We start from the raw sequence: 14,430 nt of genomic DNA, 5'->3' as shown, positions 1-14,430 counted from the left end.
TTAATCCAAAGACCGTTAGAGTTTGAAAAAAAAACTACAATTCCCTGTTTGAATGTGGTAATTCCTTCGATGGTTTTCGTCAAGGCATTTACTTAGATTGAGGGACATCTAGTGGACTGGGGAGCAGCGGCAGAAACGAGTTTTTTCAAAGATTCGAATCAATTGAACCAATTACTTCACAAAATGATTCACAGGTTCGAAACGCCAAACGCTGGTGCCCCCTGCTGGTCAGAACAGTGGAAATGCAACAACTCAAGCCAAACATAAAAACACCTTCTACAAACCCATTACAAATGTTTATTGAAAGTTAAATCTATCAAATGCAATTAACTAATCATCTAATAAGATTAAACATCAAGTGTCTGTAGCCTATAATATGTGTTCTTTTATCCATTTTAAGGGCTTGTTGTGTTTGTTCCATGGATGGCTCACCATAATAGAAACAGCAAACAGGCCAATAGACTTGGTCGGTGTCAATCCTGACTGGAAAAGCATGGTGTTTACCCAGTATGGCGTACTTAGAATCACTTCTGCCGCCCGACAGAGCAAGATAGAGAAACTGAGCCGCATTGCATTGGGTCAGAATCGTACCTACAGAATCTGTGACTGGACAAACAACCCAACGGAATGGCCAGAGGTGTTGTTTTTAATGGCATTTTTTGTTGCGTCACTGATACTGACCCTCAGAGGAAGTTCATATAGCAAAGATCGGTTGTTCCCAGCCATTTCACTTCAGAGTACACCAGAAGCCAGCCTCGAGAGGCTCGATCTGGCAGCATGGAAGCTTCTATACACATTAGCCGAGCTATTTTTATATATTATTTATATAAAAAAAGGCTATTTTAAAAGCAAACTTAAAAGGCTATTTTAAAAGCAAACTTAATCCCGTTGTAACTGCTGCCAAAAAAAAAAAAAAACAGTGGGAGTAAATGACAGAGAAAATGAATGCGCGATATCTAGGTGTAAAGAGGACGGTTTCAGAGGTAGTAAAAAAAATACGAAAATAAATAAGCCTTCATAGTCCAACAAAACTGGTAAGACAAAAACGCATTTTTTTTCCATTGTTTTCACCGCACCGAGTGCGTTTTGTTGCTGAGATGTCAGACTCTAAATGGTCCAAGACATCATTGGGGCGGACTCACCTGTTCCGGCTGGCGGTTTACAGAGGGAAGCTGAACTAGAGGAACAGTGTAACATAGAGTGACACAATATTGTTTTAAAAGCAAATAAAACTTATCACTGCTGAGGATAAACGATTTAAAGATACACGTGATATATGACAACAAATAATATGATGATTCGTATTTGTTTCACGCGTTAGACCTCTCCAGCAGTCAAAGCAACTTCAACACAGACACAGCGCCAGCAATACGCCAAACCAGGCAGCAACCAAGTGAGGGTTTATTGTTTCTTTGTTAATAATTATTTTAGTCTTTTGTTAATTTGACTTAGAACAGCCTCAATATTATTTTTTACACTATTTCATAATTTCTCCAAAACCCTTGTGAACTGCAGAAAGATGCAAATACCCTCTCCAGTCGCCTCAAGAGAAGAAGTGCTGGAACTGCAGAGAGGACCTGCAGATTTCCTTCATGAGCCTGTTTCAGAAAGGAGGTTAAAGGTGCCCTAGAATGTTTTTTTTAATTATTTTATAATGTTTCCTGGGTTACCCTTATAATGTTAGTATGTTTTTTAGATAAAAAATAATTATAATTTAGAAATAAATGGCATTTTTCCTAGCCTGCTTTTAGCCTCTGATTTGAATACTCTGTTTGAAGGGGCGTGTCTCTGTGGGATTCAGTGTAACCGCGGCCACTGCTGTGATTGGCTGTGGGATTCAGTGTAACCGCGGCCACTGCTGTGATTGGCTGTGGGATTCAGTGTAACCGCGGCCACTGCTGTGATTGGCTGACATGCTTGCATATGAAATACCTACGCATTACATGTGAAACTCTCTCCCGAATACTTTTACTACTGCTATTATACGTTTTTACTATAACAGCTATCGAGATTAACGAATCGTGAGATGTTTTTAAAGTATTTAGATCTATTCCCATCACAGAAAATGTTGCCGTGATGAGCATTGAGCAGATGACAGTGTTGATCGCGAGAATGAAGATCTTATCATTGCAAAGCAGTTTCTGCACTCTCTAATGCTTTCACCAATGCAAACACGATGATGTAAATACAGTAAGAGCTTCGTTGTGCAGTAACGTGCGTCATTGATTTCATAACGAGTTTGGCAAGTGTCCAGATAAACTCGCGCTGTGTGGAAAGATTGTTCTTTGATCGCTTTCTGTATATAATTTGTTCACAATTTAAATACGATTATTTTCATCCTACTAAAAGAAACGATGTGAAGCTGATATTTTAGTCACTGGCTTGACTTACTGATGCATAAACAGTATTGAACGATTTTGAGAGAAAGATTACCTGTCTGAACTTGAACAATTACACATCAGAAAGTGTTGCTTGGTAGCTCGATCCAAGTACAGCTCGCTGCATCCTGCGGTGGATATCCAACCCGGCCCACATCCAAGTGTGACGTCAGAAGCCACGCCCATCCAAGTGTGACGTCGGAAGCCACGCCCATGTCCAAATACGGCACGTGACTCGATTTAAAGATGAGGTTATTTGTATAGAAGTGTGACGCTATTATTGGTGCAGTTAAATTGTGACGCTTTGGCAGGCTTGGAATGGTCTAAATCACAATCACTCCCTTAACAGTGAGCATTGCTCACTGGTTTTGTAAGTTAATGACATGGTAGTACAAGTAAACAATGTACCTTAAAACGATATTTTTGTATTTCTCTTGTATTTCTGTTACACAAATGGTAATAAATAATCATGGTTTTGCTATTATAAACGTATAAGGGAGCATCTATACTTAAACTAAAACGAGTTTTTGTCACTTTCTTAATTATATGGGATCCAAACTGCACTTATAGTTACCCCTTCTAAATAAAAAAAAATAAATGTAAACTTTTTTTACATTTCTTTCTATGTGGTTATAGAAATATTGCATTTTTACAACCAAATTAAGAATTCACTTATTAGTTAATGCCTGTTATAGCAAATGACTTTGAAATCAAATAATAAAACAGCAGAATGGAATTTATGTAAACCTTAAAGAACCAATATGGTGAAACTTGAAAAATTTGAATATCGTGCAAAAGTTCATTTATTTCAGTAATTCAACTAAAAGGTGATACTAATATATAATATAGACTCATTACATGCAAAGTGAGATATTTCAAGCCTTTATGTGTTATAAATTTGATGATTATGGCTTACAGCTATGTTGAATTACTGAAATAAATGAACTTTTGCACAATATTCTAATACATAAAAAAACAGTTAATCTCTCGCTTCACCTTCTGTACAGGTTTTATGAGTTTAACATATCAACATATCATCATAGTTCAAAATATCTTGGTCACAAATTAATTTTTTATTTAATATTTTGTGTTAATACATCAAGTTAATACATCAAATGGGTCTAAAATGACCCATCTATGCAAGTGTGATAACTTTTTTGTTAAAATAACCAATGTCACAGTTGTTCAGAGCAACACATTCACTATACTACTTAAAATCAATAGTATATTCCTGCACAATCGGAGGCTGCAGCTTTAGGACCCCGGTTACAGGACCCTAGTTTTTTAGTTTGTACATACATAGTTCGAAAGACATTTCATCTCAGGAGTATTTTTATAAAATGTGTTTTTTTTTATTCAAAATGTATCAGAGGCATTTTGAAAAAATTTAATTTACACAAAACAAATAAAAAATGTATATCAATCCTTAAACAACTGAAAAAGTTGAGTGAGTCTTAGTTTCTTGAATTATACTGTATATTGTTAAACCTCCTTAAGTTTAACTAATTTGCTCATTATCAGGTAAAATAACGATGGAATCAGCATATGCAGTCACTAAATGATATGGCCAGATATCAGAAGGCAAAACTCGAGAATGATTCAAGCATGAATTTATTTATATATACACATGTATTTATTTATATTATATGAAAGAACAAAATTATTTGTGCTAGAACAAAAGCACCAAAAAGATCCCCTTTTCCACCAGTTGCTGCAAGAATGGCTTCAACTCTGAGAGAGAGAGAGAGAGAGAGAGAGAGAGAGAGAGAGAGAGAGAGAGAGAGAGAGAGAGAGAGAGAGAGAGAGAGAGAATATATTTCAGTTGAACATGTTAAACAAATGTCTATTTCTGATTTAACACTTAACACTTATGAAATGTTGGAGTTGTAGAGAGAGAAAGTCAAATAGAATATTCATGTTACTGACATCTAATTCCAAACTCCAAATGTGTAAATGTAAGAGCAACACCCATCAATTGAATGGTCTCCCTTCTTTCCTCAATTGTTTGTCAATTTGTCGGTTAAAATCTTCCACTTCACTGAAATAGTTTTCAGAGAACAGTCACTGTTGTGTTAACAGAAATATCAGTAACAAAAGGGTGCACTGGGCATTGTGCAAAAATAATTAATAATCTACTCTGACCTGCAATGGATGAATAGAAAATGAGAATTTCTCTTTAGTCATAAAACTGCAGCAGGGACATTCGAACCACCCATCCAGGCAGAATTGATCTGCATCAGGCTTGAACTGAAAATGTGTAGGATGCTGTAAAACATGACAATGACAATAATTATGTGATCTTTCCATTAATCTAGAATAGATAGATAATTTGGCACATACACAGAGTTATCAAGTAAGATGTAGTGAAATGATTCGGTTGCTCAACCAAGTTACTTTGAAGTGATAAGTTAGGGTTGTAAGTGATAAGTGATCAGACCAAAACGTTTTAACCTAGCTATCGTTAAGTTGTTAATTCCAATTCAGACAAACCTTTGGCCTGACAGTTAACAGTACGCTAACTTGATTAGGATACAAACCAAAGTTTATTTTTACTTACCGACATGGCAAACAATCACTTGCTTTCAAAATTGTAGTACTCCTGAAAAGAAGTATAATATAGTTAGGAAAGTCTGCTGATGTGATGGCTGGCTTGCTGTCACTGTATTTACTATGAATCAATAATAAAACTTATTCATATTACAACAGTTTATCATCACATTACATTATCTAAACATGTATAACTTCTTTGCAATGACAGAACAACTTCAAACTTTTTCAATATGGAGTATTTACAACTGACAGAGTGACAATCAAATCTCATATTCTTTACAAGCAGAATAAGATTTACAGGATGTAACGTCACACATAAGCACTGAAATAATATATTTTTCATATTTACCCTTAATCCAAATAACAACATGACATTGGTGATATAATAATGCAGTTAGTTGGTATAGTATAATAGTAATAGTATACAAAACAAAATTCTCAGTTGAGAATCTAACGTAGTTACTGATACGAAATTCACTCAGCCAAATGTAACACACAACTCAGTTGAGACATTACAGGGGAGTTAAATGACCAAATATGTAAGTTGAAGATAATTCATAGCTCTAAAACAACATCATCAAACCTTATTGATTCGAATTACATCGATATTTTGACAATGCTAGTCAAGTGATCAACCGCACTGACCTCATTACAAACTATTATTAAAGTGATAAGAGCTGCTTTCAACAGGTAACATCTCATTCTCATACAACTCATCCGTATTATGTTAAACAGTGTTTATACTAAAACCGCAAGTGTGTTTTGTGCATTTTGTTTCGCAGTTACCTTCGTCTTCTAGTCTTCTCTTCTCGATGCTTCTTCCTGTTTTTAAATGTTAATGAGAATGCGTCCAATTTGGGCATGGGCGTGGTGGCTTCTGACGTCACACTTGGATGTGGTTGGGTTGGATGTCCACCGCAGGATGCTACTCGCTCGATCCGAGGCCAGCTCTGTATTGGCCCAAGTTGAGGAAACAGCTTCGGCTGCGCAGTTCCGCCTGGCATTGAGGGCTGGCATTATGCAAATATTTGGAGGCGTACATAGTAATGATCCCGACTATTTTATCCCGACCGTTTTTCAGGGGTGTTTTTCATAAACGTGAATTAAATGAGAACGCGAAAACAGTCCAGTTTGAGATTCACTCTATGTCATGTCCATGCACTGAACTCTTGTTATTTGACTATACCAAGGTAAATTCAATTTTGAATTATAGGTCACCTTTAAGTGAAAACTCTGACTATGTTAACGTTAAAATGAGGGAAACTCTGGGTTTTCTGTTTCAGAATGGGAGGGAAGTCAAACCTGAGAATGCAGGGTAAGTCAAGCTCGTTTCTGAAAGAGAGGTAACTTATACTCAGAGTATGTTACTATGGTAACTTACTCTGTGAACCTAACCTGGTCGGGAGCAGGTTTACTTCCGTAAACCCAGAGTTTATTTCGGTCTCCTCCCCTTTTTTAAAGAGGAAGCGGTGTTTAAACACTTCATTCATTCTTTCGGTACATTTATTCATTGCTGTTTTTTTTTAAGCAAGATGAAGTCTATATAACTTCTTAACTGGCAACTGAAAATACAGTAGATTAGAGTTAAATCATGTAGTTCTAAACACATTCTACAGAATTGAACTGTGGCGTTCACTGAAAATCACTGAACTGTGTTTATCTGTGCACCAGAAGTTGATGGACCTTCCTCCTTCTGTTCTTCCACACTCTGGGGACAGGGGGAGAGATAAGAATATCCGTTTATACTTAGAAATAAACTTAGATTATATAGGCTACTCTACATAAATAATGTGAAGAAATTTGAATGTGTAGATTGTTTGATATGTAGACAGATACTATTAACATTTCCTCTGTAGGGCTCTCTGTGGCAGCAGAAACTGTTTCTTCATCCCCATCGTCCTGTGAAGATGAGCATTTGATTGAGCACATTTTATAATACTATTTGTCATAATTTCTGGTGTATTGAGTAGGCTACTCCTCTGCATCTCCATCTCCTCTGCATCTCCATCTCCTCTGCATCTCCTCTGCATCTCCATCTCCTCTGCATCTCCATCTCCTCTGCATCTCCATCTCCTCTGCATCTCCATCTCCTCTGCATCTCCATCTCCTCTGCATCTCCATCTTCTCTCCATCTCCATCTCCTCTGCATCTTCATCTCCATCTCCTCTGCATCTTCATCTCCATCTCCATCTCCTCTGCATCTCCATCTCCATCTCCTCTGCATCTCCATCTCCTCTGCATCTCCATCGCCATCTCCATCTCCTCTGCATCTCCATCTCCTCTGCATCTCCATCTTCTCTGCATTTCCATCTTCTCTCCATCTCCTCTGCATCTTCATCTCCATCTCCATCTCCTCTGCATCTCCATCTCCATCTCCTCTGCATCTCCATCTCCATCTCCTCTGCATCTCCATCTCCTCTGCATCTCCATTGCCATCTCCATCTCCTCTGCATCTCCATCTCCTCTGCATCTCCATCTCCATCTCCTCTGCATCTCCATCGCCATCGCCATCTCCATCTCCTCTGCATCTCCATCTCCTCTGCATCTCCATCTTCTCTCCATCTCCATCTCCTCTGCATCTTCATCTCCATCTCCTCTGCATCTTCATCTCCATCTCCATCTCCTCTGCATCTCCATCTCCTCTGCATCTCCATCTCCTCTGCATCTCCATCGCCATCTCCATCTCCTCTGCATCTCCATCTCCTCTGCATCTCCATCTCCATCTCCTCTGCATCTCCATCGCCATCTCCATCTCCATCTCCTCTGTATCTCCATCTCCTCTGCATCTCCATCTCCATCTCCATTTCCTCTGCATCTTCATCTCCTCTGCATCTCCATCTCCTCTGCATCTCCATCTCCTCTGCATCTCCATCTCATCTGCATCTCCTCTACATCTCCATCTCCATCTCCTCTACATCTCCATCTCCCCTGCATCTTCATTTCCATCTCCATCTTCTCTGCATCTCCATCTCCTCTGCATCTCCTCTGCATCTCCATCTCCATCTTCTCTGCATCTCCATCTCCTATGCATCTCCATCTCCATCTCCTCTGCATCTCCATCTCCTCTGCATCTCCATCGCCATCTCCATCTCCTCTGCATCTCCATCTCCTCTGCATCTCCATCTCCATCTCCTCTGCATCTCCATCGCCATCTCCATCTCCTCTGTATCTCCATCTCCTCTGCATCTCCATCTCCATCTCCATTTCCTCTGCATCTTCATCTCCTCTGCATCTCCATCTCCTCTGCATCTCCATCTCCTCTGCATCTCCATCTCCATCTCCATTTCCTCTGCATCTTCATCTCCTCTGCATCTCCATCTCCTCTGCATCTCCATCTTCTCTGCATCTCCATCTCCTCTGCATCTCCATCTCTCCTGCATTTTCATCTCCTCTGCATCTCCATCTCATCTGCATCTCCTCTACATCTCCATCTCCATCTCCTCTACATCTCCATCTCCCCTGCATCTTCATTTCCATCTCCATCTTCTCTGCATCTCCATCTCCTCTGCATCTCCATCTCCATCTCCATCTTCTCTGCATCTCCTCTGCATCTTCATCTCCATCTCCATCTTCTCTGTATCTCCATCTCCTCTGCATCTTCATCTGCATCTCCATCTCCATCTCCATCTCCTCTGCATCTCGATCTCCATCTTCTCTGCATCTCCATCTCCATCTTCTCTGCATCTCTGTCTCCTCTGCATCTCCGTCTCCATCTTCTCTGCATCTCCATCTCCATCTTCTCTGCATTTCCATCTCCTCTGTATCTCCATCTCCATCTGCATCTCCGTCTCCATCTTCTCTGCATCTCCATCTCCTCTGCATCTCCTTCTCCTCTGCATCTCCATCTCCTCCTCCCCTGCATCTTCATCTCCTCTGCATCTCCATCTCCTCTGCATCTGCATCTCCATCTCCTCTGCATCTCCATCTCCTCTGCATCTCCTCTGCATCTCCTCTGCATCTCCATCTCCTCTGCATCTCCTCTGCATCTCCATCTCCATCTTCTCTGCATCTCCATCTCCTATGCATCTCCATCTCCATCTCCTCTGCATCTCCATCTCCTCTGCATCTCCATCGCCATCTCCATCTCCTCTGCATCTCCATCTCCTCTGCATCTCCATCTCCTCTGCATCTTCATCTCCTCTGCATCTCCATCTCCTCTGCATCTCCATCTCCTCTGCATCTCCATCTCCATCTCCATTTCCTCTGCATCTTCATCTCCTCTGCATCTCCATCTCCTCTGCATCTCCATCTTCTCTGCATCTCCATCTCCTCTGCATCTCCATCTCTCCTGCATTTTCATCTCCTCTGCATCTCCATCTCATCTGCATCTCCTCTACATCTCCATCTCCATCTCCTCTACATCTCCATCTCCCCTGCATCTTCATTTCCATCTCCATCTTCTCTGCATCTCCATCTCCTCTGCATCTCCATCTCCATCTCCATCTTCTCTGCATCTTCATCTCCATCTCCATCTTCTCTGTATCTCCATCTCCTCTGCATCTTCATCTGCATCTCCATCTCCATCTCCATCTCCTCTGCATCTCGATCTCCATCTTCTCTGCATCTCCATCTCCATCTTCTCTGCATCTCTGTCTCCTCTGCATCTCCGTCTCCATCTTCTCTGCATCTCCATCTCCATCTTCTCTGCATTTCCATCTCCTCTGTATCTCCATCTCCATCTGCATCTCCGTCTCCATCTTCTCTGCATCTCCATCTCCTCTGCATCTCCTTCTCCTCTGCATCTCCATCTCCTCCTCCCCTGCATCTTCATCTCCTCTGCATCTCCATCTCCTCTGCATCTGCATCTCCATCTCCTCTGCATCTCCATCTCCTCTGCATCTCCATCTCCATCTCCCCTGCATCTCCATCTCCATCTCCTCTGCATCTCCATCTCCTCTGCATCTCCATCTCCATCTTCTCTGCATCTCCATCTCTCCTGCATTTTCATCTCCTCTGCATCTCCATCTCCTCTGCATTTTCATCTCCATCTTCTCTGCATCTTCATCTTCATCTCCTCTGCATCTTCATCTCCTCTGCATCTCCATCTCCTCTGCATCTCCATCTCCTCTGCATCTCCATCTCCTCTGCATCTCCATCTCCCCTGCATCTCCATCTCCTCTGCATCTCCATCTCCTCTGCATCTCCATCTCCTCTGCATCTCCATCTCCTCTGCATCTCCATCTCCTCTGCATCTCCATCTCCTCTGCATCTCCATCTCCCCTGCATCTCCATCTCCCCTGCATTTTCATCTCCATCTCCATCTTGTCTGCATCTCCATCTCCTCTGCATCTCCATCTCCATCTTGTCTGCATCTCCATCTCCTCTGCATTTCCATCTCTCCTGCATCTCCATCTCTTCTGCATCCTTATCTCCATCTTCATCTCCATCTTCTCTGCATCTCCATCTCCCCTGCATCTTCTCTGCATCTCCATCTCTTCTGCATCTCCATCTCCATCTCCATCTCCATCTCCATCTCCCCTGCATCTTCTCTGCATCTCCATCTTCTCTGCATCTCCATCTCCTCTGCATCTCCATCTCCATCTCCTTTGCATCTCCATCTCCTCTGCATCTCCATCTCCTCTATCTCCATCTCCTCTGCATCTCCATCTCCTCTGCATCTCCATCTCCTCTGCATCTCCATCTCCTCTGCATCTCCATCTCCTCTATCTCCATCTCCTCTGCATCTCCATCTCCTCTGCATCTTCATCTCCTCTGCATCTCCATCTCCTCTGCATCTCCATCTCCATCTCCATCTTCTTTGCATCTCCATCTCTCCTGCATTTTCATATCCTCTGCATCTTCATCTCCTCTGCATCTCCATCTCATCTGCTGCATCTACATCTCCATCTCCTCTCCATCTCCATCTCCCCTGGATCTTAATTTCCATCTCCATCTTCTCTGCATCTCCATCTCCTCTGCATCTCCATCTCCTCTGCATCTTCATCTCCATCTCCATCTCCATCTTCTCTGTATCTCCATCTCCTCTGCATCTTCATCTGCATCTGCATCTCCATCTCCTCTGCATCTCCATCTCCCCTGCATCTTAATTTCCATCTCCATCTTCTCTGCATCTCCATCTCCTCTACATCTCCATCTCCCCTGCATCTTAATTTCCATCTCCATCTTCTCTGCATCTCCATCTCCTCTGCATCTCCATCTCCTCTGCATCTCCATCTCCTCTGCATCTCCATCTCCATCTCCATCTTCTCTGCATCTCCATCTCCTCTGCATCTTCATCTCCATCTCCATCTCCATCTTCTCTGTATCTCCATCTCCTCTGCATCTTCATCTGCATCTCCATCTCCATCTTCATCTTCTCTGTATCTCCATCTCCTCTGCATCTTCATCTGCATCTCCATCTCCATCTTCTCTGCATCTCCATCTCCATCTCCATCTTCTCTGCATTTCCATCTCCTCTGTATCTCCATCTCCATCTGCATCTCCGTCTCCATCTCCATCTCCTCTGCATCTTCTCTCCATCTCCATCTCCTCTGCATCTTCATCTCCTCTGCATCTCCATCTCCATCTCCATCTTCTCTGCATCTCCATCTCCCCTGCATTTTCATCTCCATCTTCTCTGCATCTTCATCTTCATCTCCATCTCCTCTGCATCTTCATCTCCTCTGCATCTCCATCTCCTCTGCATCTCCATCTCCCCTGCATCTCCATCTCCCCTGCATTTTCATCTCCATCTCCATCTTGTCTGCATCTCCATCTCCCCTGCATTTTCATCTCCATCTTCTCTGCATCTTCATCTTCATCTCCTCTGCATTTTCATCTCCTCTGCATCTCCATCTCCTCTGCATCTCCATCTCCTCTGCATCTCCATCTCCCCTGCATTTTCATCTCCATCTCCATCTTGTCTGCATCTCCATCTCCCCTGCATTTTCATCTCCATCTCCATCTTGTCTGCATCTCCATCTCCCCTGCATCTCCATCTCCATCTCCTCTGCATCTCCATCTCCTCTGCATCTTCATCTTCATCTCCTCTGCATCTCCATCTCCTCTGCATCTTCATCTCCTCTGCATCTCCATCTCCATCTCCTCTGCAACTTCATCTCCTCTGCATCTCCATCTCCTCTGCATCTTCATCTCCATCTCCATCTCCTCTGCATCTTCATCTCCCCTGCATCTCCATCTCCATCTCCATCTCCTCTGCATCTTCATCTTCATCTTCATCTCCATCTCCTCTGCATCTCCATCTCCTCTGCATCTCCATCTCCATCTCCTCTGCATCTCCATCTCCATCTCCTCTGCATCTTCATCTCCATCTCCATCTCCTCTGCATCTCCATCTCCATCTCCTCTGCATCTTCATCTCCATCTCCTCTCCATCTTCATCTCCTCTGCATCTCCATCTCCATCTCCTCTGCATCTTCATCTCCATCTCCTCTGCATCTTCATCTCCATCTCCTCTGCATCTTCATCTCCTCTGCATCTCCATCTCCTCTGCATCTCCATCTCCTCTGCATCTCCATCTTCTCTGCATCCTTATCTCCATCTTCATCTCCATCTTCTCTGCATCTCCATCTCCATCTTTGTGAGCCTCTTCCTTCTTTCTGTTGGCTGAGTAGAAGTCAAATGAGAATGAACATTTAATTGTGGTAATTAGACCTATGTCAAAAATGTTGCTGCACCGCTAAACACTGGATGCTATTTAGTTATTTAATATGTCAAATATTTGTAAAGTCAGGTAGCCTACATCCATGATATGCTCAAACCTTACCTGATTGAATTATGTTTTTATATTTCATTTTCAGCTGCTGCCATGTTCTTTTAATGCCTGCAGGATTGCACCTACATGAAAATTAAAATTAGGTTGAAAACTGTTCTTCCAGTTTCACCTCTGATATTATAACAGTTGGGTAAGTTACTCTAAAATAGTTATTAATTACTACAAATGACATCTTCAACAGTGTAATTAGATTAATGTAATAATTACTATCTCTAGAAAGTATTGGTCTACTTATTACTAATTAATTTCTAAATCATATATCAACCTCAACCACTTGAACAATACAAAAAGAGACATATACAATTGCATGAATTATTCTTGAATTGACCCTTCGCTAAGCCCCGCCCTTCCTTAGTTACTGTTGCTACGCCTGTCAAGCTTTCGCGCCTGGCACGTCTATTACAGTGTGAATGCACCGGTGTCAGACATTCCCAATAAGATAATTAGTCATTTTTGGCGAACATGTGAAATATCTGAGAGAGCAAGACAAAAGGGACTGCAGTATGCATTCGAGGGATATATCCACGACATAATATGCAACCGATTAGAGAATAATTTAATAAAAATTTAAGCTAAAGCCTATAGTCGCAGCAGCAGCGCCTCATACACTGACCATTCACATGGGAAACACACACATTGAGGAACAGCTATGTTTGAAACTATAATCTAATAATTATAAATCAAACAGTTTATCCATAAATCTTGTGGAATAACACTAACACCGGGAGAGCCGCGATCGGATTGGGTTAAAGTTACTCAGTCAGGGGTAGTAGGCCGTCGATTAACAAAATGCTGAAATATATTTTAAAGTATGTCAGTGAGCCTCCCTCTTGTCTTTAAACGTCTTATTTTACGTTAAAATATGTGCAATATGAACAAAGAACCGTAATTATTTCCAACTTCCAAGCAATATGTGTTTTTGTTAATCATGTCGACACTTAGTTGTGAATGGGGTCTCCCACACTGCTTGATCCACGCACATCATTTCTCACCTTGACTTTTAGATTTTCGGGAAGGAAAAAAATTACACTCCCCCGTCCAAACTTTTAGGAGACCGGGTATCAGATTAGCACAATCCTTTCGCACAACGCTTCAGCATGTTTCCCTTTCGCTCGAAAGCTTGCCAGACCTCCCGCGCCTAGTTACGGTTGCTAAGACACGATTGGCCAGTGGCGGTTTTCGGGCGTGGCTTAGCGAAGGGTCAATTGACCAAAGTGTGTAGAGAGTGAAGGTTATATTAAAAATATACCTTTTAAAAATGTTATGTTAAATCCACATAACTGTATATTGTTTTATACAGAATTGTTCTATATGCAGTATTTAATGCAATGACATCATATTTTACTTTATATTACAGAAGAATTAAGAGTATCCCTTTAACTAAATTACAGTATTTAGATTACTTGGTAATTACACCCAACACTGTATAACAGTAATTAAAATGTAAACTTACGCTGTCATGAACTGCTCCGAGACATGAAGATGAAGATCCAAATGCAGCTTTATTCAAGAATAGTCGTATAGGCAGAGTCAAGAATCAGCAGACAGGACAATGGAGAATACACAGAGGGAATCCAAGAAACAGGCAGAGGTCAGGGCAGGCAGCAATAATCAGAGTCCAAGTCCAAGAACAATCCAAAGTCAAAAACAGAAAACAAACACGGGAAAACGCTGAGAAATGCAGACACACAGTACAACAAGACTTCGCAATAAGTGAATGTGAACACCAGGTATTTATGGTGTGAACTAAACAAGATAATGAGAAACA

The 14,430-nt window shown here is 41.6% G+C and overlaps 1 long non-coding RNA gene across 1 annotated transcript; it reads right to left on the bottom strand.

Moving 5' to 3' along the window:
* Positions 1 to 3,971: 3,971 nt before the first annotated feature.
* Positions 3,972 to 4,522, bottom strand: LOC130075682 (uncharacterized). Its single transcript, XR_008805561.1, has 2 exons — positions 4,305 to 4,522; positions 3,972 to 4,109 (listed from the first exon to the last, which is right to left on the bottom strand). It is a non-coding gene; the product is annotated as an uncharacterized LOC130075682 (long non-coding RNA).
* Between the last annotated feature and the right edge of the window lie 9,908 nt (positions 4,523 to 14,430).

This window comes from Rhinichthys klamathensis, unplaced genomic scaffold (assembly GCF_029890125.1).
Source record: "Rhinichthys klamathensis goyatoka isolate OS25496 unplaced genomic scaffold, OSU_Roscu_1.1 h1tg000597l_1, whole genome shotgun sequence".
NCBI classification, from domain to species: Eukaryota; Metazoa; Chordata; class Actinopteri; order Cypriniformes; family Leuciscidae; genus Rhinichthys; species Rhinichthys klamathensis.
The sequence above is the reverse complement of the archived record's forward strand: the minus strand, read 5'-3'. Positions and strand labels throughout refer to the sequence as shown.